This window comes from Callithrix jacchus, chromosome 2 (genome assembly GCF_049354715.1).
Source record: "Callithrix jacchus isolate 240 chromosome 2, calJac240_pri, whole genome shotgun sequence".
Classification (NCBI taxonomy): Eukaryota; Metazoa; Chordata; class Mammalia; order Primates; family Cebidae; genus Callithrix; species Callithrix jacchus.
In genome coordinates this window covers 71,164,734-71,182,904 of record NC_133503.1, presented here as the reverse complement: position 1 = coordinate 71,182,904, position 18,171 = coordinate 71,164,734, and the positions used below count along the sequence as shown (strand labels likewise).

Here is an 18,171-nt window from a genome sequence, read left to right as displayed (position 1 = left end):
CTGCGCACCACCATGCCTGGAAAATTTTTGTATTTTTAATGGAGACAAGGTTTCACCATGCTGGCCAGGCTGGTCTCAAACTCCTGACCTCGTGATCTGCCCGCTTTGGCCTCCCAGAGTGCTGAGATTACAGGCATGGGACACCGCGCCTGGCCCTTTGGTCCCTTTTGAGTTAACTTTTGCTTGTAGTGTGAGGAAAGGCCTCAGCTTTATTTTTTTGCATTTGGATATCTGTTGTCCAGCATCATTTATTGAAGAGATTGTTCTCCATTAAATGGCTTTGAATTATTATTGGCTGAAGAATTGTTTTTCTGTGCTTGCTTCAGTATCATATATATTAAAAACTGGAATGATACAGAGATTAGGATGGCTCCTGTGCAAGGATGACATGCAAATTTGTGAAGCGTTCATTTTATTAGAAATAAAATTTAAATTACAATTTTTAAGAAATTATTTTTGGATATAGAATTCTTAGTTAACAGGCTGTTTTTTTTATTTCACAATTTTAAATATGCCAACTTTCTGGCTTCCATGGTTTCTGATGAGAAATCAGCTGTTAATCTTATTGAGGATCCTTATATGTGATGAGTTTACCTCTCTCGTGATGCTTTCTTTTTTTTTGAGATGGAGTCTTGCTCTGTCACCCAGGCTGTAGTGCAGTGGCACCATCTTGGTTTATGGCAGCCTCTGCCACCCGAGTTCAAGCTATTCCCCTGCCTCAGCCTCCTGACTAGCTGGGACTACAGGTGCGCACCACTACACCTGGCTAATGTCTTTGTATTTTAGTAGAGACAGGATTTCATCATGTTGGCCAGGATGGTCTCAATCTCCTGACCTTGTGATCTGCCCACCTCGGCCTCCCAAAGCGCTGGGATTATAGGCATGAGCCACCGCACTCGGCCTCTCTTGATGCTTTCAAGATTCTCTCTTTTGCTGGATAGGAGTGAAGCAAGACAGCAAAATAGGACATTACAGTGATTGTCCCAGCACAGAAACATCAACTTGAACAACTGTTCATATTTGAAAATATCATTATACAAGCTAAGGAAACCAGGTGAGAGATCACAGTCCTGGTTGTAGCACAATAAGAAATCATATATTGGCAAGGGTAGGAGAGGCAGTTTTAAATTACCCACATCATCCTTCCCCAGCCTCAGGCAGCACAGAATTGAAGAGATGCCATCCTCTGGGGAGGAAGAGAGAGAAGTAAGCATAGGACTTTTCCTTAGACCCCAACACAAGGCCCAGAACCAGGCAAACCCCCATGTCCCATATTCCAGGCCAATAACCATGGACTGAGCCTCTACACCTGCCCTCAGATCACAACATATACAAAAATTAACTCAAAATGAATTAATGATTTAAATGTAAGAACCAAACTATGAAACTACTAAAAGAAAATATAGAGGAAAATCTCCATGGCATTGGTCTGGTTAAGGACTTTTTGGAGATAAACCCCAAAGCATAGGCACCAGAAGCAAACATAGATAAATGGGATTACATCAAGCTATAAAGTTTGTTTTTCTTTTTTATTTTTTGAGACAGGGTCTCACTCTGTTGCCCAGGCTGGAGTGCAGTGGTACAATCACAGATCACTGCAGCCTCAACTCCAGGCTCAGGTGTTGTTTTTTTCTTTTTTAATTTACTTTTATTTTTGTATGTATCTAAAATATTTAAAAACATATAAAATGTATATTCAGACATACTGTTACATTTTTTCCCCTCAACCTTACTATGACCATACCATGTAGTTAACCATTTAGTATGTTAAATTCTATATTTTTTATTTTTCCTGGGTGTCTTTTTAAAAATTATTATTTTTTTTCTGTTAGCAATTTCTTTTTATTTTTAATTTTTTATTGCATTTTAGGTTTTGGGGTACATGTGCAGAACATGCAAGACAGTTGCATAGGTACACACATGGCAGTGTGTTTTGCTGCCTTCCTCCCCTTTACCCACATTTGGCATTTCTCCCCAGGCTATCCCTCCCCAGCTACCCCCCTCACTGTCCCTTCCCTATTCCCCACAATAGACCCCAGTGTTTAGTACTCCCTTCCCTGTGTCCATGTGTTTTCATTTTTCATCACCCGACTATGAGTGAGAATATGCGGTATTTCATTTTCTGTTCTTGTGTCAGTTTGCTGAGAATGATGTTCACCAGATTCATCCATGTCCCTACAAACGACATGAACTAATCATTTTTGATTGCTGCATAATATTCCATGATGTATAGCTGCCACATTTTCCCAATCCAGTCTATCATCGGTGGGCATTTGGGTTGGTTCCAGGTCTTTGCTATTGTAAACAGTGCTGCAATGAACATTCGTGTGCATGTGTCCTTATAGTAGAACGATTTATAGTCCTGTGGATATATACCCAGTAATGGGATTGCTGGGTCAAATGGAATTTCTATTTCTAAGCCCTTGAGGAATCGCCACACTGTCTTCCACAATGGTTGAACTAATTTACACTCCCACCAGCAGTGTAAAAGTGTTCCTATTTCTCCACATCCTCTCCAGCATCTGTTGTCTCCAGATTTTTTAATGATCACCATTCTAACTGGTGTGAGATGGTATCTCAACATGGTTTTGATTTGCATCTCTCTAATGACCAGTGATAATGAGCATTTTTTCATATGTTTGTTGGCCTTATGTATGTCTTCTTTTGTAAAGTGTCTGTTCATATCCTTTGCTCATTTTTGAATGGGCTTGTTTGTTTTTTTCCTGTAAATCTGTTTGAGTTCTTTGTAAATTCTGGATATCAGCCCTTTGTCAGATAGGTAAACTGCAAAAATTTTTTCCCATTCTGTTGGTTGCCGATTCACTCTAGTGACTGTTTCTTTTGCCGTGCAGAAGCTGTGGAGTTTCATTAGGTCCCATTTGTCTATTTTGGCTTTTGTTGCCAATGCTTTTGGTGTTTTGGTCATGAAGTCCTTGTCTACTCCTATGTCCTGAATGGTTTTGCCTAGATTTTCTTCTAGGGTTTTTATGGTGCCAGGTCTTATGTTTAAGTCTTTAATCCATCTGGAGTCAATTTTAGTGTAAGGTGTCAGGAAGGGGTCCAGTTTCTGCTTTCTGCACATTGCTAGCCAGTTTTCCCAACACCATTTATTAAACAGGGAATCCTCTCCCCATTGCTTGTTTTTGTCAGGTTTATCAAAGATTGTGTGGTTGTAGATATGTTGTGTTGCCTCTGATGCCTCTGTTTTGTTCCATTGGTCTATATCTCTGTTTTGGTACCAGTACCATGCTGTTTTGATTACTGTAGCCTTGTAGTATAGTCTGAAATCCGGTAGTGTGATGCCCCCTGCTGTGTTCTTTTTGCTTAGAATTGACTTGGCTATGAGGGCTCTCTTTTGGTTCCATATGAAGTTCATGGTGGTTTTTTCCAGTTCTGTGAAGAAAGTCAATGGTAGCTTGATGGGGATAGCATTGATTCTGTAAATTACTTTGGGCAGTATAGCCATTTTCACGATATTAATTCTTCCTAACCGTGAACATGGAATGTTTCTCCATCTGTTTGTGTCCTCTCTTATTTCGTTGAGCAGTGGTTTGTAGTTTTCCTTGAAGAGGTCCCTTACGTTCCTTGTGAGTTGTATTCCTAGGTATTTTATTCTTTTTGTAGCAATTGTGAATGGCAGTTCATTCTTGATTTGGCTCTCTTTAAGTCTGTTATTGGTGTATAAGAATGCTTGTGATTTTTGCACATTGATTTTATATCCTGAGACTTTGCTGAAGTTGATTATCAGTTTCAGGAGTTTTTGGGCTGAGGCAATGGGGTCTTCTAGGTATACTATCATGTCGTCTGCAAATAGAGACAATTTGGCTTCCACCTTTCCTACTTGAATACCCTTTATTTCTTTTTCTTGCCTGATTGCTCTGGCTAGAACTTCCAGTACTATATTGAATAGGAGTGGTGAAAGAGGGCATCCTTGTCTAGTGCCGGATTTCAAAGGGAATGCTTCCAGTTTTTGCCCATTCAGCATGATATCAGCTGTTGGTTTGTCGTAAATAGCTTTTATTACTTTGAGATACGTTCCACCAATACCGAGTTTATTGAGGGTTTTTAGCATAAAGGACTGTTGAATTTTGTCAAATGCCTTCTCCGTGTCAATTGAGATAATCATGTGGTTTTTAGTTTTGGCTCTGTTTATGTGGTGAATTACGTTTATAGACTTGCGTATGTTGAACCAGCCTTGCATCCCCGGGATGAATTCTACTTGATCATGATGAATAAGTTTTTTGATGTGCTGTTGCAATTGGCTTGCCAGTATTTTATTGAAGATTTTTGCATCTATGTTCATCATGGATATTGGCCTGAAGTGTTCTTTTCTTGTTGGGTCTCTGCTGGGTTTTGGTAACAGGATGATGTTGGTCTCATAAAATGATTTGGGAAGGATTCCCTCTTTTTGGATTATTTGGAACAGTATCAGAAGGAATGGTACCAGCTCCTCCTTGTGTGTCTGGTAGAATTCGGCTGTGAACCCATCTGGACCTGGACTTTTTTTGTGTGGTAGGCTCTTAATTGCTGCCTCGACTTCAGACCTTGTTATTGGTCTATTCATAGTTTCGGCTTCCTCCTGGTTTAGGCTTGGGAGGACACAGGTGTCCAGAAATTTATCCATTTCTTCCAGGTTTACTAGTTTATGTGCATAGAGTTGTTTGTAATATTCTCTGATGATGGTTTGAATTTCTGTGGAATCTGTGGTGATTTCCCCTTTATCGTTTTTTATTGCATCTATTTGATTGTTCTCTCTTTTCTTTTTTATCAGTCTGGCTAGTGGTCTATTTTGTTGATCTTTTCAAAAAACCAGCTCTTGGATTTATTGATTTTTTGAAGGGTTTTTCATGTCTCTATCTCCATCAGTTCAGCTCTGATCTTAGTTATTTCTTGTCTTCTGCTAGGTTTTGAGTTTTTTTGATCTTGCTCCTCTAGCTCTTTCAATTTTGATGATAGGGTGTCAATTTTGGATCTCTCCACTCTTCTCATATGGGCACTTATTACTATATATTTTCCTCTAGAGACTGCTTTAAATGTGTCCCAGAGATTCTGGTATGTTTTGTCTTCATTCTCGTTGGTTTCAAAGAACTTCTTTATTTCTGCCTTCATTTCATTGTTTATCCAGTCAACATTCAAAAGCCAGTTCAGTTTCCATGAAGCTGTGTGGTTCTGGGTTAGTTTCTGAATTCTGAGTTCTAACTTAATTGCAGTATGGTCTGAGAGGCTGTTTGTTATGATTTCAGTTGTTTTGCATTTGCTGAGGAGTGCTTTACTTCCAATTATGTGGTCAATTTTTGAGTAGGTGTGATGTGGTGCTGAGAAGAATGTATATTCTGTGGATTTGGGGTGGAGAGTTCTATAAATGTCTATCAGGTTTGCTTGTTCCATGTCTGAGTTCAAGCCCTGGATATCCTTGTTAATTTTCTGTCTGGTTGATCTGTCTAATATTGACAGTGGAGTGTTAAAGTCTCCCACTATTATTGTGTGGGAGTCTAAGTCTCTTTGTAAGTCATTAGAACTTGCCTTATGTATCTGGGTGCTCCTGTATTGATTGGGTCCATATATGTTTAGGATCGTTAGCTCTTCTTGTTGTATCGATCCTTTTACCATTATGTGATGACCTTCTTTGTCTCTTTTGATCTTTTTTGCTTTAAAGTATATTTTATCAGAGATAAGAATTGCAACTCCTCCTTTTTTTTTTGCTCTCCATTTGCTTGGTAAATCTTCCTCCATCCCTTTATTTTGAGCCTTTGTATATCCTTGCATGTGAGATGGGTTTCCTGGATACAGCACACCAATGGGTTTTGGCTTTTTATCCAATTTGCCAGTCTGTGTCTTTTGATTGGAGCATTTAGTCCATTTACATTTAGGGTTAATATTGTTATGTGTGAATTTGATACTGCCATTTTGATGCTAGCTGGCTGTTTTGCCCGTTAGTTGGTGTAGATTCTTCATTTTGTTGATGCTCTTTAGCATTTAGTGTGTTTTTGGAATGGCTGGTACTGGTTGTTCTTTTCTATGTGTAGTGCCTCTTTCAGGAGCTCTTGTAAAGCAGGCCTGGTGGTGACAAAATCTCTGAGTACTTGCTTGTTCGCAAAGGATTTTATTTTTCCTTCACTTATGAAGCTCAGTTTGGCTGGATATGTAATTCTGGGTTGAAAGTTCTTTTCTTTAAGGATGTTGAATATTGGCCCCCACTCTCTTCTTGCTTATAGTGTTTCTGCCGAGAGATCTGCTGTGAGTCTGATGGGCTTCCCTTTGTGGGTGACCTGACCTTTCTCTCTGGCTGCCCTTAGTATTTTCTCCTTCATTTCAACCATGGTGAATCTGACGATTATGTGCCTTGGGGTTGCTCTTCTTGCGGAATATCTTTGTGGTGTTCCCTGTATTTCCTGGATTTGAGTGTTGGCCTGCCTTGCTAGGTTGGGGTTTAAAATTATTATACTTAAGTTCTGGGATATATGTGCAGAAAGTTCAGGTTTATTACATAGGTATACATGTGCCATGGTGGTTTGCTGCACCCATCAACCCATCATCTACATTAGGTATTTCTCCTAATGTATCCCTCCCCTTGCCCCCCACCCCCAGACAGGCCCCAGTGTGTGATGTTTGTCTCCCTGTGCCCATGTGTTCTCATTGTTCAACACCCACTTATAATGAGAACATGCGGTGTTTGGTTTTCTGTTCCCATCTTAGTTTGCTGAGAATGATGGTTTCCAGCTTCATCTATGCCCCTGCAAAGGATACAAACTCCTTTTTTATGGCTGCGTAGTATTCCATGGTATATATGTGCCACATTTTCTTTATCCAGCATATCCTTGATGAGCATTTGGGTTGGTTCTAAGCCTTTGCTATTGTGAATAGTGCTGCAATAAACATATGTGTACCTGTGTCTTTATAGTAGAATGATTTATAATCCTTTGGGTATGTATCCAGTAATGGGATTGTTGGGTCAAATGGTATTTCTGGTTCTAAATCATTGAGGAATCACCACACTGTCTTCCACAATGGCTGAACTAATTTATACTCCCACCAACAGTGTAAAAGCTTTCCTACTTTTCCACATTCTCTCCAGCATCTCTTGTTTCCTGACTTTTAAATAATGGCCATTCTAACTGGCGTGAGATAGTATCTCATTATGGTTTTGATTTGCATTTCTCTAATGACCAGTGATAATGAGCTTTTTTTTCATATGTTTTTTTGCCACATAAATGTCTTCTTTGGAAAAGTGTCTGTTCATATTCTCCAGCCACCCTGATGGGGTAGCTTTTTTCTTGTAAATTTGTTTAAGTTCCTTGTAGATTCTGGGTATTAGCCCTTTGTCAGATGGGTAGATTGCAAAAGCTTTCTCCTGTTCTGTAGGTTACCTGTGCACTCTGATGATAATTTCTTTTGCTGTGCAGAAGCTCTTTTGTTTAAGTAGACATCATTTGTCAATTGTGGCTTTTGTTTCCATTGCTTTGGGTGTTTTAGTCATGAAGTCTTTGCCCATGCCTATGTCTTGAATGGTATTGCCTAGGTTTTCTTCTAGGGTTTTTATGCTTTTAGGTCTTACATTTAAATCTTTAATCCATCTTGAGTTAATTTTTGTATAAGGTGTAAGGAAGGGGTCCAGTTTCAGTTTTCTGCATATGGCTAACCTGTTTTCCCAACACCTTTTATTAAATGGGGAATCCTTTTATTATAAACCAATAGAATCTGTTCTATTGGTTTATATATCTGTTTTTGGCACCAGTACCAAGCTGTTTTGGTTACTGTAACTTTGTAATATAGTTTGAAGTCAAGTAGTGTGATGCCTCCAGCTTTGTTCTTTTTGCTTAGGATTGTCTTGGTATATGGGCTTTTTTTTGGTTCCATATAAAATTTTAAGTAGTTTTTTTTTTTTAATCTGTGAAGAACATCAATGATAGCTTGATGTGGATAGCATTGAATCTATAAATTACTTTGGGCAGTATGGCCATTTTCACAATATTGATTCTTCCTATCTATGAGCCTGGAATGTTTTTCAATTTGTTTGTGTTCTCTCTTATTTCCTTGAGCAGTGGTTTATAGTTTTCCTTGCAGAGATCCTTCACATCCCTTGTAAGTTGTATTCCTAGATTTTTTATTCTCTTTGTAGCAATTGTGAATGGGAGTTCACTTATTATTTGGCTCTCTGTTTGTCTATTATTGGTGCATAGGAATGCTTGTGATTTTTGCACACTGATTTTGTATTTGAGATTTTGCTGAAGTTGCTTATCAGCTTAAGGAGTTTTTGTGCCAAGATGATGGGGTCTTCTAAATATACAATCATGTCATTTTCAAACAGATAATTTGACTTCCTCTCTTTCTATTTGAATACCCTTTATTTATTTCTTTTGCCTGATTGCCCTGGCCAGAACTTCCAATACTATGTTGAATAGGAGTGGAGAGAGAGGGCATCCTTGTCTTGTACCAGTTTTCAAAGGCAATGCTTCCAGCTTTTGCTCATTCAGTATGATACTGGTTGTGGGTTTGTCATAAATAGCTCTTATTATTTTGAGATGTGTTCCATCAAAACTTCATTTATTGAGGGTTTTCAGCATGAAGGAGTGTTGAATTTTATCAAAGGCCTTTTCTGTGTCCACTTTCATCATTAGTTCTGTTTATGTAATGGATTACTACATTTATTGACTTGCGTAGGTTGAACCATCTTGTGTCCCAGGGACGGAGCCAACTTGATTGTGGTGGATAAGCTTTTTAATGTGCTGCTGGATTTGGTTTGCCCGTATTTTATTGAGGATTTTTGCATTGACGTTCATCAGGGATATTGGCCTAAAATTTTCTTTTTTTCTTGTTTCTCTGCCAGGTTTTTGTATCAGGATGACACTGGCCTCATAAAATAGTTAGGGAGGAGTCCCTCTTTTTCTTCATACCTCTGGTAAAATTCAGCTGTGAATCCATCTGGTCCTGGGCTTTTTTTGATTGGCAAGCTATTAATTACTGACTCAATTTCAGAACTTGTTATCGGTCTATTCAGGGATTCGACTTCTTCCTGGCTTAGTCTTGGGAGGGTATATGTGTCCAGGAATTTAGCTTTTTCTTCTGGATTTTCTAGTTGATTTCTGTAGAGATGTTTATGGTAGTCTCTGATGGTAGTTTGTATTTCTGTGGGATCAGTGGTGATATCCCTTTATCATTTTTTTATTGTATCTATTTGATTCTTCTCTCTTCTTCTTTATTAGCCGGCTCAGGTGATTTTTCCACCACAGCCTCCCAAGTAGCTGGGAGGACAGGTACACCACTATGCCTGGCTGATTTTGGTTTTTGAGTTTCTATTTGGTAAAGACAGAGTTTTGCCATGTTGTCCAGGCTGGTCTTGAGCTCCTGGGCTCAAGCAAGCTGCCCACCTCAGCCTCCCAAAGTGCAGGGATTACAGGTGTGAGCCACCGCATTGAGCCCTAAAAAGCTTCTGCACAGCAAGCAAAAAACAATCAACAGAATGAAGAGACAATATACAGAATGGGAGAAAATACTCACAAACTACACATCTGATACAAAGTCAAAATCTAAAATATATAAGGAACTCAAACAACTCAATAGCAAGACAATAACCCGGTTTTTTAAATGAGCGGAGGACCTGCATAGACATTTCCTAAAAGAAGTCATTTATATGTATGCTGGATAGTAGATTTTTATGAGATATGTGATTTAGAATTTGTTTCTCTCTGGGCGCGGTGGCTCACGCCTGTAATCCCAGCACTTTTGCAGGCTGAGGTGGGTGGATCACAAGGTCAAGAGATCGAGACCATCCTGGCCAACATGATGGTCTAAAAAACGATCTAAAAACACGATCTCTAAAAATAAAAAAAATTAAAAAAAAAAAGAAAGAATTTGATTCTCCCATTTTGTGGGTTGTCTTTCACTTTCTCACTCTCTCTCTCTCTCTCTTTTTTTTTTTTTTTTTCTTTTTCCTGATATGGAGTCTTACTCCATCACCCAGGCTGGAGTGCAATGGCACAATCTCAGCTCACTGCAACCTCTGCCTCCTGGATTCAAGCAATTTTCCTGCCTCAGCCTTCCGAGCAGCTGGGACTATAGGCACACGCCACCACACCCAGCTAAATTTTTGTATTTTTAGTAGAGGCGGGGTTTCACCATATTGGCCAGGCTGGTATCAAACTTCTGACCTCATGATCTGCCTGCCTCAGCTTCCCAAAGTGTTGGGATTACAGGTGTAAGCCACTGGGCCAGGCCTTCCCTCTCTTTTTTTAGATATATGGCTAACAAATGACTAATAGGTATATGAGAAAATGCTCAAATCACTAAGCATCAAAGAAATGTAAATTACAACCACAATGAGATATCACTTCACACCAATTAGAATGGCTATAATCAAGAAGACAAATGATAACAAGGGTTGGCAAGAGTGTGAAGAGAAGGGAACCCTAGTGTGCTGCTGATGGGAATGTAAATTGTGCAATCCTTATAAAAAATGGTATGGCAGGTCCCCAAAAATTTAAAAATAGGCTGAACAGAGTGGCTTATGCCTGTAATCCCAGCACTTTGGGAGTGGGGTGGGAGGATTGCATGAAGCTAGGAGTTCGATAGCTGCCAGACCAGCATAGTGAGACCCTAATCTCTACAAAAAATAAAATTAAAAATCAGTCAAGCACAGTGGCATGTGTATGTAGTCCTAGCTACTCAGAAGGCTGAGGTGAGAGGATCACTTGGGCTTAGGAGTTGAAAGTTGCAGTGAGCTATGATCATGCCACTGCACTCCAGCTGGGACAATATATAAAAATAAATATATTTTAGAGACTGTCTCTAAAAATATATTTTTTTAAAAAAATAGGCCAGGCATAGTGGCTCATGTCTGCAATTCCAACACTTTGGGAGGCTGAGGCAGGTGGATAACCTGAGGTCAGGAATTCAAGACCAGCCTGACCAACATGGTGAAGCCCCGTCTCTACTGAAAAAAAAAAAAAATTAGCTGGGCGTGGTGGCACATGCCTGTAATCCCAGCTACTTGGGAGGATGAGGCAGGAGAATTGCTTGAACCCAGAAGACGGAGGTTGCAGTGAGTGAACCGAGATCACACTACTGCACTCCAGCCTGGGCAACAAGGTGAAACAGTCTAAAAAAAAACCCAAAAAACAAAAAAACAAATTGATCCAGCAATTTCACTATCAAGTATATAACCAAAGGAAATGAAATCAGTATCTGAACTCCCGTGTTTTTTGTGGAGCTATTCACAATAGCCAAGATATGGAATCTGTAAGGTCTTTTAGGCTGACTGACGGCCCCGTAGATGCCATGTGACCTGCACAGACTCTCCAGATGAGTTCCTGAAAAATTTAAAGTAACTGGAAAATAATGAAAAGAGGAAGAAATGATCAAACCCTGCCGTGCCTACTTAATTTTAAAACATACTCTATTGTTCCTTATGCCTGCCCCAATTGATAAAGCCATTAGACTTTGTAATCGATCCCGGTCAACCTTGTGACTTCACACCCTACAACCCCCTCCCAGCTTGCAAAAAACTGCCCTAAATTTACTTCTGTAACTTTCCACTGTTTACCCCAAACCTATAAAACCAACTCCTATCCCTCCATCCTCCACTAACACCCTTTCCAGCCTCAGCCTGCCAGCACCCAGGTGAATAAATAGCCATGTTGCTCACACAAAGCCTGTTTGGGGGCGTCTCTTCATTCACAGCATGTGTTTTAAAGAATCCCCCTATGTGTCCATCAACAGATGAAAGAGTAAAGAAAATGTGGTATATATACACAGTAAAGTAGTATTCCTCCATGAGTAAGAAGGAAATCCTATCATTCACAACATGGATGAACCTGGAAGACATTATGCTAAGTGAAATAAGCCAGACACAGGAAGACAAATACTGTGTGATCCCACTCATTTGTGGGAGCTAATAGAAATAGAAAGTAAGATGGTGGTTACCAAAGGCTGCAGGGGATGGGGGGAGCTTGAGAAGGTACAAAATTCATACAAAATTTGTTATATAGGAGGAATAAGTTTAAGCGATCTATTGTACAACATGATGATTATAGTTACAGTATATTGTATTCTTTAAAATGCTAACATAATGGATGTATTCTCACCGCAGAAAATAACTGTGAGATTATGCAAATGTTAGTTATCTAGATTTAGTCACTCGACAATGTATCTATAGAACATATCTGATGGAATCTACAGAAAAGCCACTGAAACTAATAAACGAATTGAACAAAGTTGCAGGATACAAGATCAAGGTAGTAAAGTCAATTTTATTCCAATGTAATAACAATGAATTGCAAATTAACATATTAATTCTCCCCTAATTGTTCTATAGATTTAATGCAATTCCAATTAAAATCCAGTAGGTTTTTTTAAAATATAGAAATTGAAAGGCTGTTTCTAAAATTCGTGTGAAAATTAAAAGCACTTATGAGAGATTAAAGCTTCTCAGGAAATAAAAATGAAAAAAATGAAAATTAAAAGCATCTAGAAGAGCCAAAGTCATTTTGAAAAGGACACAGGGCTGGGCATTGTGGCTCATGCCTGTAAACTCAGCATTTTAGGAGGCCAAGGAGGGTGGATCACGGGGTCAACTGATCAAGACAGTCTTGGCCAACATGGTGAAACCCCATCTCTACTAAAAATACAAAATTTAGCTGGGCATGGTGGTGCACACCTGTAGTCCCAGCTGCTCGGGAGGCTGAGGCAGAAGAATCACTTGAACCCGGGAGGCAGAGGTTGCAGTGAGCCAAGATTATGCCACTGCACTCCAGCCTGATGACAGAACAAGACTCGGTCTCAAAAAAGAAAAAAGGGAAAGGAAAAAAGCCGATCAAAGTTAGAAGGGTAACACTACCTAATTTCAATACTTATCATAAAGCAATATAATCAGACTCATGTGGAATTGGCATAATAGAAAAATAGATTAATGGAAAAGAGAGTGCAGAAATAGACCCACATATTTTTGGAGAACTAAATTTTGACAAATATTTGAAGGCAACTCATTAAACAAAGGACAATCTGGCATTGTTTCTCTTCATACTGAGAAATTATTTAATATTTCCTGTAATGTAGATCTTCTGTTGGTTAATTATTTCAGCTTTTGTTCATTTAAAAACATTTTATTTCACCTTCATTTCTGAGGGTGTTTTCAATGTGTAATTCTGATTGATGGATTTTTTTTTTTTCAGAACTTTAAAGGAACTATTTCATTTTCTATGAGTTCTATTATTTCTGACGAGAATAACATGGTCATTTCTATTGTTTATCTACTGCATCCTTTTCTTCTAGCTTCTTTCAAGAAATTCTACTTATTTTTTGTTTTCAGCAATTCTACTTTAATGTGGCTAGGGGTGCTGTGTTCATACTGCTTGAAGTTTATGAGATTCTCAGGTATATGGATTGTAATTTTCATCAAAATTAGAAAAAATTTTCTACCATTTTTTCAAATATTTTTCTGCCCCAATATAACATCTCTCTTTCTAAGGCTCTAATTCCATTTGTTTTAGAGTGTTTCATATGTTCCTACAGACCACTGAGGCACTATTCTTTTTGTATTTCTCTGTGTGCTTTTTTCTTTTTTTATTTTTTTTGAGACCAAGTCTCGCTCTTGTTGACCAGGTTGAAGTGCAATGGTGCAATCTCAGCTCACTTCAACCTCCACCTCCCGGGCTCAAGTGATTCTCCAGCTCAGCCTCCCAGGTAGCTGGGATTACAGGTGCCCACCACCATGCCCGGCTAATTTTGTATTTTTAGTAGAGATGGGGTTTCTCCATGTTGGTCAGGTTGGTCTTGAACTTCCAACCTCAGGTGATGCACCTGCCTCAGACTTCCAAAGTGCTGGGATTACAGGCATGAGCCACTGCACCCAGCCTCTGTGTGCTTTAGATTGGATAGTTTTTATTGACCTGCCTTCATATTTGCTATTCAAATAGTGCTTTCTTTGCACTATTCATTTTCCTAAGTCCATCCTGTGATGTTTTAATTTCTGATATTGGATTTGTTACTTCTAGAATTTCTAATTTTTCTTTTTCATGCTTTCATTTCTGCATGGAGTCCCCATCTGTTTACGGTTTCCAAGCTTTTGTTTAAATCCTTGAATTTCTTGTGACAGCTGGTCAAGAAACTTCGCTGCCAATCCTATAATCCTTGTCATCTTTGGATTTGTTTCTATTGGCCCTTTCTTTTTATCTTCATGGGCCTCTGCTACCTCCTGTGTGTAGTAAATTTTTATGGCATGTTTAATGCTATGCTATATTATTATGAGTCTAGATTATGGTGTTTTTCTTTAAAGAGTGGTCTTTGTTTACCTTTATGGTATCTCATATGAATGCTTGGCATTCTGCAAATTCTTTTTATTTAAGCTGTTTGAAATACAATTTTTTCCAACATTATGTAACCTCAGAAATCAATTCAGCTCAGTTTCCCAGTAGTTTTTCTCTCGTTGGCCTCACAGAATATCATCCTGAGCATTCCAGCTTAGCATTTGGCCAGAGTCAAGGGAACCACTATGCATATTGCAAAGTTTCTTCTTTGCACCACTCCTTCCTCTCTGTTACTCTGCCCCAAAAATTCTAGCCGCTGCAGCAGCTCTAAAGTCTAATCTCCACGTCCTTTACCCAATAAAACCAGTGCCTCCTATCTCAGCCACAGTTTATGGTTTGAAGAGTTCTCCCAGGCAGAAAGCTGGGATTAATACGGAACTTAGGACATGTGTTTCTCTTCTTTCAAAGTCACATTTCTGTAGTTTTACTCCATATATTTTCTACAGTATTATTGCTGTCTAAAACACAAAGCTGAATCCAATTCTTGTTTCTCTGTCATGGCAAGAACCGAAAATCCTCCATCCTATTTTTCCCCATTGTTGAATGTAAATGGATTGTTAAAGATTACCACACATTAGAGGAAAGCTTCTTATGTCAAGTCCAGAGAACAAAACTAACAGGCAAACAAACAGCTTGAATGAGGCAGAAACCACACATGGAATGAAAGGCTTTAAAAATCAACCTCTTAGTAGTATCCCCAGGGAGATAGTGCATCCATGATTCAAGAACAGAATTTTATATTTTATTAAAAGAGGGAGGCCAGGCATGGTGGCTCACACCTATAATCCCAGCACTTTGGGAGGCTGAGGTAGGCAGATCACAAAGTCAGGAGTTTGAGACCAGCCTGGACAACATGGTAAAACTCTGTCTCTACTAAAAATACAAAAATTAGCTGAGTGTGGTGGTGCACACCTGTAACACCAGCTACTTGGGAGACTGAGGCAAGAGAATCACTTGAACCTGGGAGGCAGAATTGCAGTGAGCCAAGGTCACACCACTCCACTCCAGCTGGACAACAACAGCAAAATTTCATCTAAAAAAAAATTAGGCTGGGTGCGGTGGCTCACGCCTGTAATCCCAGCACTTTGGGAGGCCGAGGCGGGTGGATCACGAGGTCAAGAGATCGAGACCATCCTGGTCAACATGGTGAAACCCCGTTTCTACTAAAAATACAAAACAAAAAATTAGCTGGGCATGGTGGCATGTGCCTGTAATCTCAGCTGCTCAGGAGGCTGAGGCAAGAGAATTGCCTGAACCTAGGAGGTGGAGGTTGCGGTGAGCTGAGATCGCGCCATTGCACTCCAGCCTGGGTAACAAGAGCAAAACTCCGTCTCAGAAAAAAAAAAATTAGCCAGGTGTGGTGGCACACGCCTGTAGTCTCAGGTACTAGGGAGGCTGAGACAGGAGAATTGCTTGAACTTGGGAGGCAGAGGGTACAGTGAGCCAAGATTGTGCCACTGCCCTCCAGCCTAGGTGAGATACAGCGAGACTCTGTCTCAAAAAAAAAAAAAAAAAAGGAGAGAGACAGGAAAGAAAAACATGATCACAAAAATATAAAGTTCAACAGAGAGATGGAAAATATGAGGGCAGAAAGGATTTAAAAATTTCTAATCCAGCCCAAGAAGTCTAACATCTGAATGAAAGGAGTTTCAGAGAGAACAGAGAAAACAGAGGAGACAGCTATACCAAAGAAATAGTCAGAAATAGCCTGGCGCTGTGGCTCATGCCTGTAATCCCAGCACTTAAGGAAGCCAAGGTGGGCAGATCACCTGAGGTCGGGAGTTTGAGACCAGCCTAATCAACATGGAGTAACCCCTCGGTGCCTCATGTCTGTAATCCCAGCTACTCAGGAGGCTGAGGCAGGAGAATAGTTTGAACTTGGGAGGCGGAAGTTGCAGTGAGCTGAGATCATGCCATTGCCCTCCAGCCTGAGCAACAATAGTGAAACTTTGTCTCAAAAAACTACCAGAATGAACAAAAAGTACTGCCCAGAACAAGTGTTCTGCACATCTGATTAAATACACCAACACTAAAGTACATCACTATGAAATGTTAGCACATTGAATGAAAATCACATATTTTATATGCTCCCAGATAGAAAGAAAAAAAAACAAGTCCTATAAAAGAAAGATCAATCAATATGCTTCAGATATCTTCATAGCAGCTCTGGAAGGAAGCAAGCATCTTAGAATTATGGGGAAAAACAGCACTTCCAACAGGTGTGTATATCCCAGAAAGCCACCAATCATGTATAAGGGTAGATTAAATACATTTGTAGATATATAGGTTCCCAAAATAATTATCTCCCATGCTTCTGGTTTCTAGAAGCTACTATGGAATGTGTTTATAATACAGGGGAAAGAAGCAGAAAAGAGGAGTCAGAGTCCAAGAAAGAGAGGCTCTAGCTCAGGAGTGAGGCAATGTAGAGGCCCAGGAAGACGGTGACAGCAGGTGCCTGGGTGAAAGCTGGTACCAGGCACCAGGGTAATCTATCCAGATGAGAGCAGAGCAGAAGGCCTCAGGAGAGTTCCTCAAGTAGTTAAATCTGCAAAGGCATCTAATGGAAGTTTGAGGATAAAATTAGTGATCAGTGGCTGGGTGCAGTGGCTCACACCTGTAATCCCAACACTTCAGGAGGCCGAGGCAGGTGGATCACCTGAGGTCAGGAGTTTGGGACCAGGCTGGCAAATATAGTGAAACCCCATCTCTGCTAAAAATACAAAAATTAGCTGGGGGTGGTGGCAGATGCTTCTAATCCCAGCTACTCAGAAGGCTGGGAAAGGGGAATCACTTGAACCCGGGAGATGGAGGCTGCAGTGAGCAGAGATCACGCCACTGGCCTCAAGCGTGAGTGACAGAGTGAGACTCCATCTCAAAAAAAAAAAATTAGTGATAAGTACACAAAGAAATAGATGATACTCATTGCCTCTAGTGCAACAAAAGCTGTTCTAGGACATGGAAAGTAATTCTAGTATCACATGGTTGAGATTCGAATAGTATTTACATAGTCATAATGCCATTACTCCGGAATAGCAAGCTAGCCAAAATGCTATTAAAACTGCATATATTTGGGAAGATGAGGGATTAAAAGTGGGTGTGGGGGCTGGGAAGAGAGAAGGAAAGAGAGCCTAATTTTCATCTTGGATTGTGGAAACACAATAAATGCAGCTTAAAATGAAACAAACAAGAAGTGGAATAGGCCAGGTGCAGTGGCTCACACCTGTAACCCAGCACTTTGGGAGGCCGAGGCAGGTGGATCACCTGAGATCAGGAGTTCAAGACCAGCCTGGTCAACATGGAGAAACCCCAGCTCTACTAAAAATACAAAAAATTTAGCTGATGTGGTAGTGGATGCCTATAATCCCAGCTACTCGGGAGGCTGAGGCAGGAGAATTCCTTAAACCTGGAAGGCGGAGGTTTCAGTGAACCAAGATCATGCCACTGCACTCCAGCCTGGGCAACAGAGTGAGACTCCCTCTCAAAAAAAAAAAAAAAAAGAAAGAAAGGTGATTGTGCTTACGGATGCTAGACACAAGAGGCATGGAATATGCTGCAGGGCCACATGAAGACCATGTTTTGGTCGGGAGACAGAAAAGAGAGGAAAGGGCAAAGTCCAGGCCAGAGCCTTAACTGGGAGAGGCCATGCAGAAAGACGTGAACAGTTTAGGATTGACTAGTTTGGCTCCAAACTATAGTGTGGGGGTCCCTCCACACCTGGCCTGCCCCTGGGATGATGAAGGCAGAGGAACGTTGCCTCTTGGGTGTGCCGGCCTGAGGGAGGAGGCCTGGCTATGGCTGGTTAGTTTGCATATTGAAGGCCTGCTCTGGATACGCTTTTGCTATCTCTAGAAATTGGCCAGTTAGAGTGCAT

At 40.2% G+C, this 18,171-nt stretch overlaps 1 non-coding gene across 1 annotated transcript; it reads left to right on the top strand.

Moving 5' to 3' along the window:
• The first annotated feature begins 313 nt into the window (after window positions 1-313).
• Window positions 314-418, top strand: LOC118151874 (U6 spliceosomal RNA). Its single transcript, XR_004740277.2, has one exon. It is a non-coding gene; the product is annotated as a U6 spliceosomal RNA (small nuclear RNA).
• Window positions 419-18,171: the final 17,753 nt, after the last annotated feature.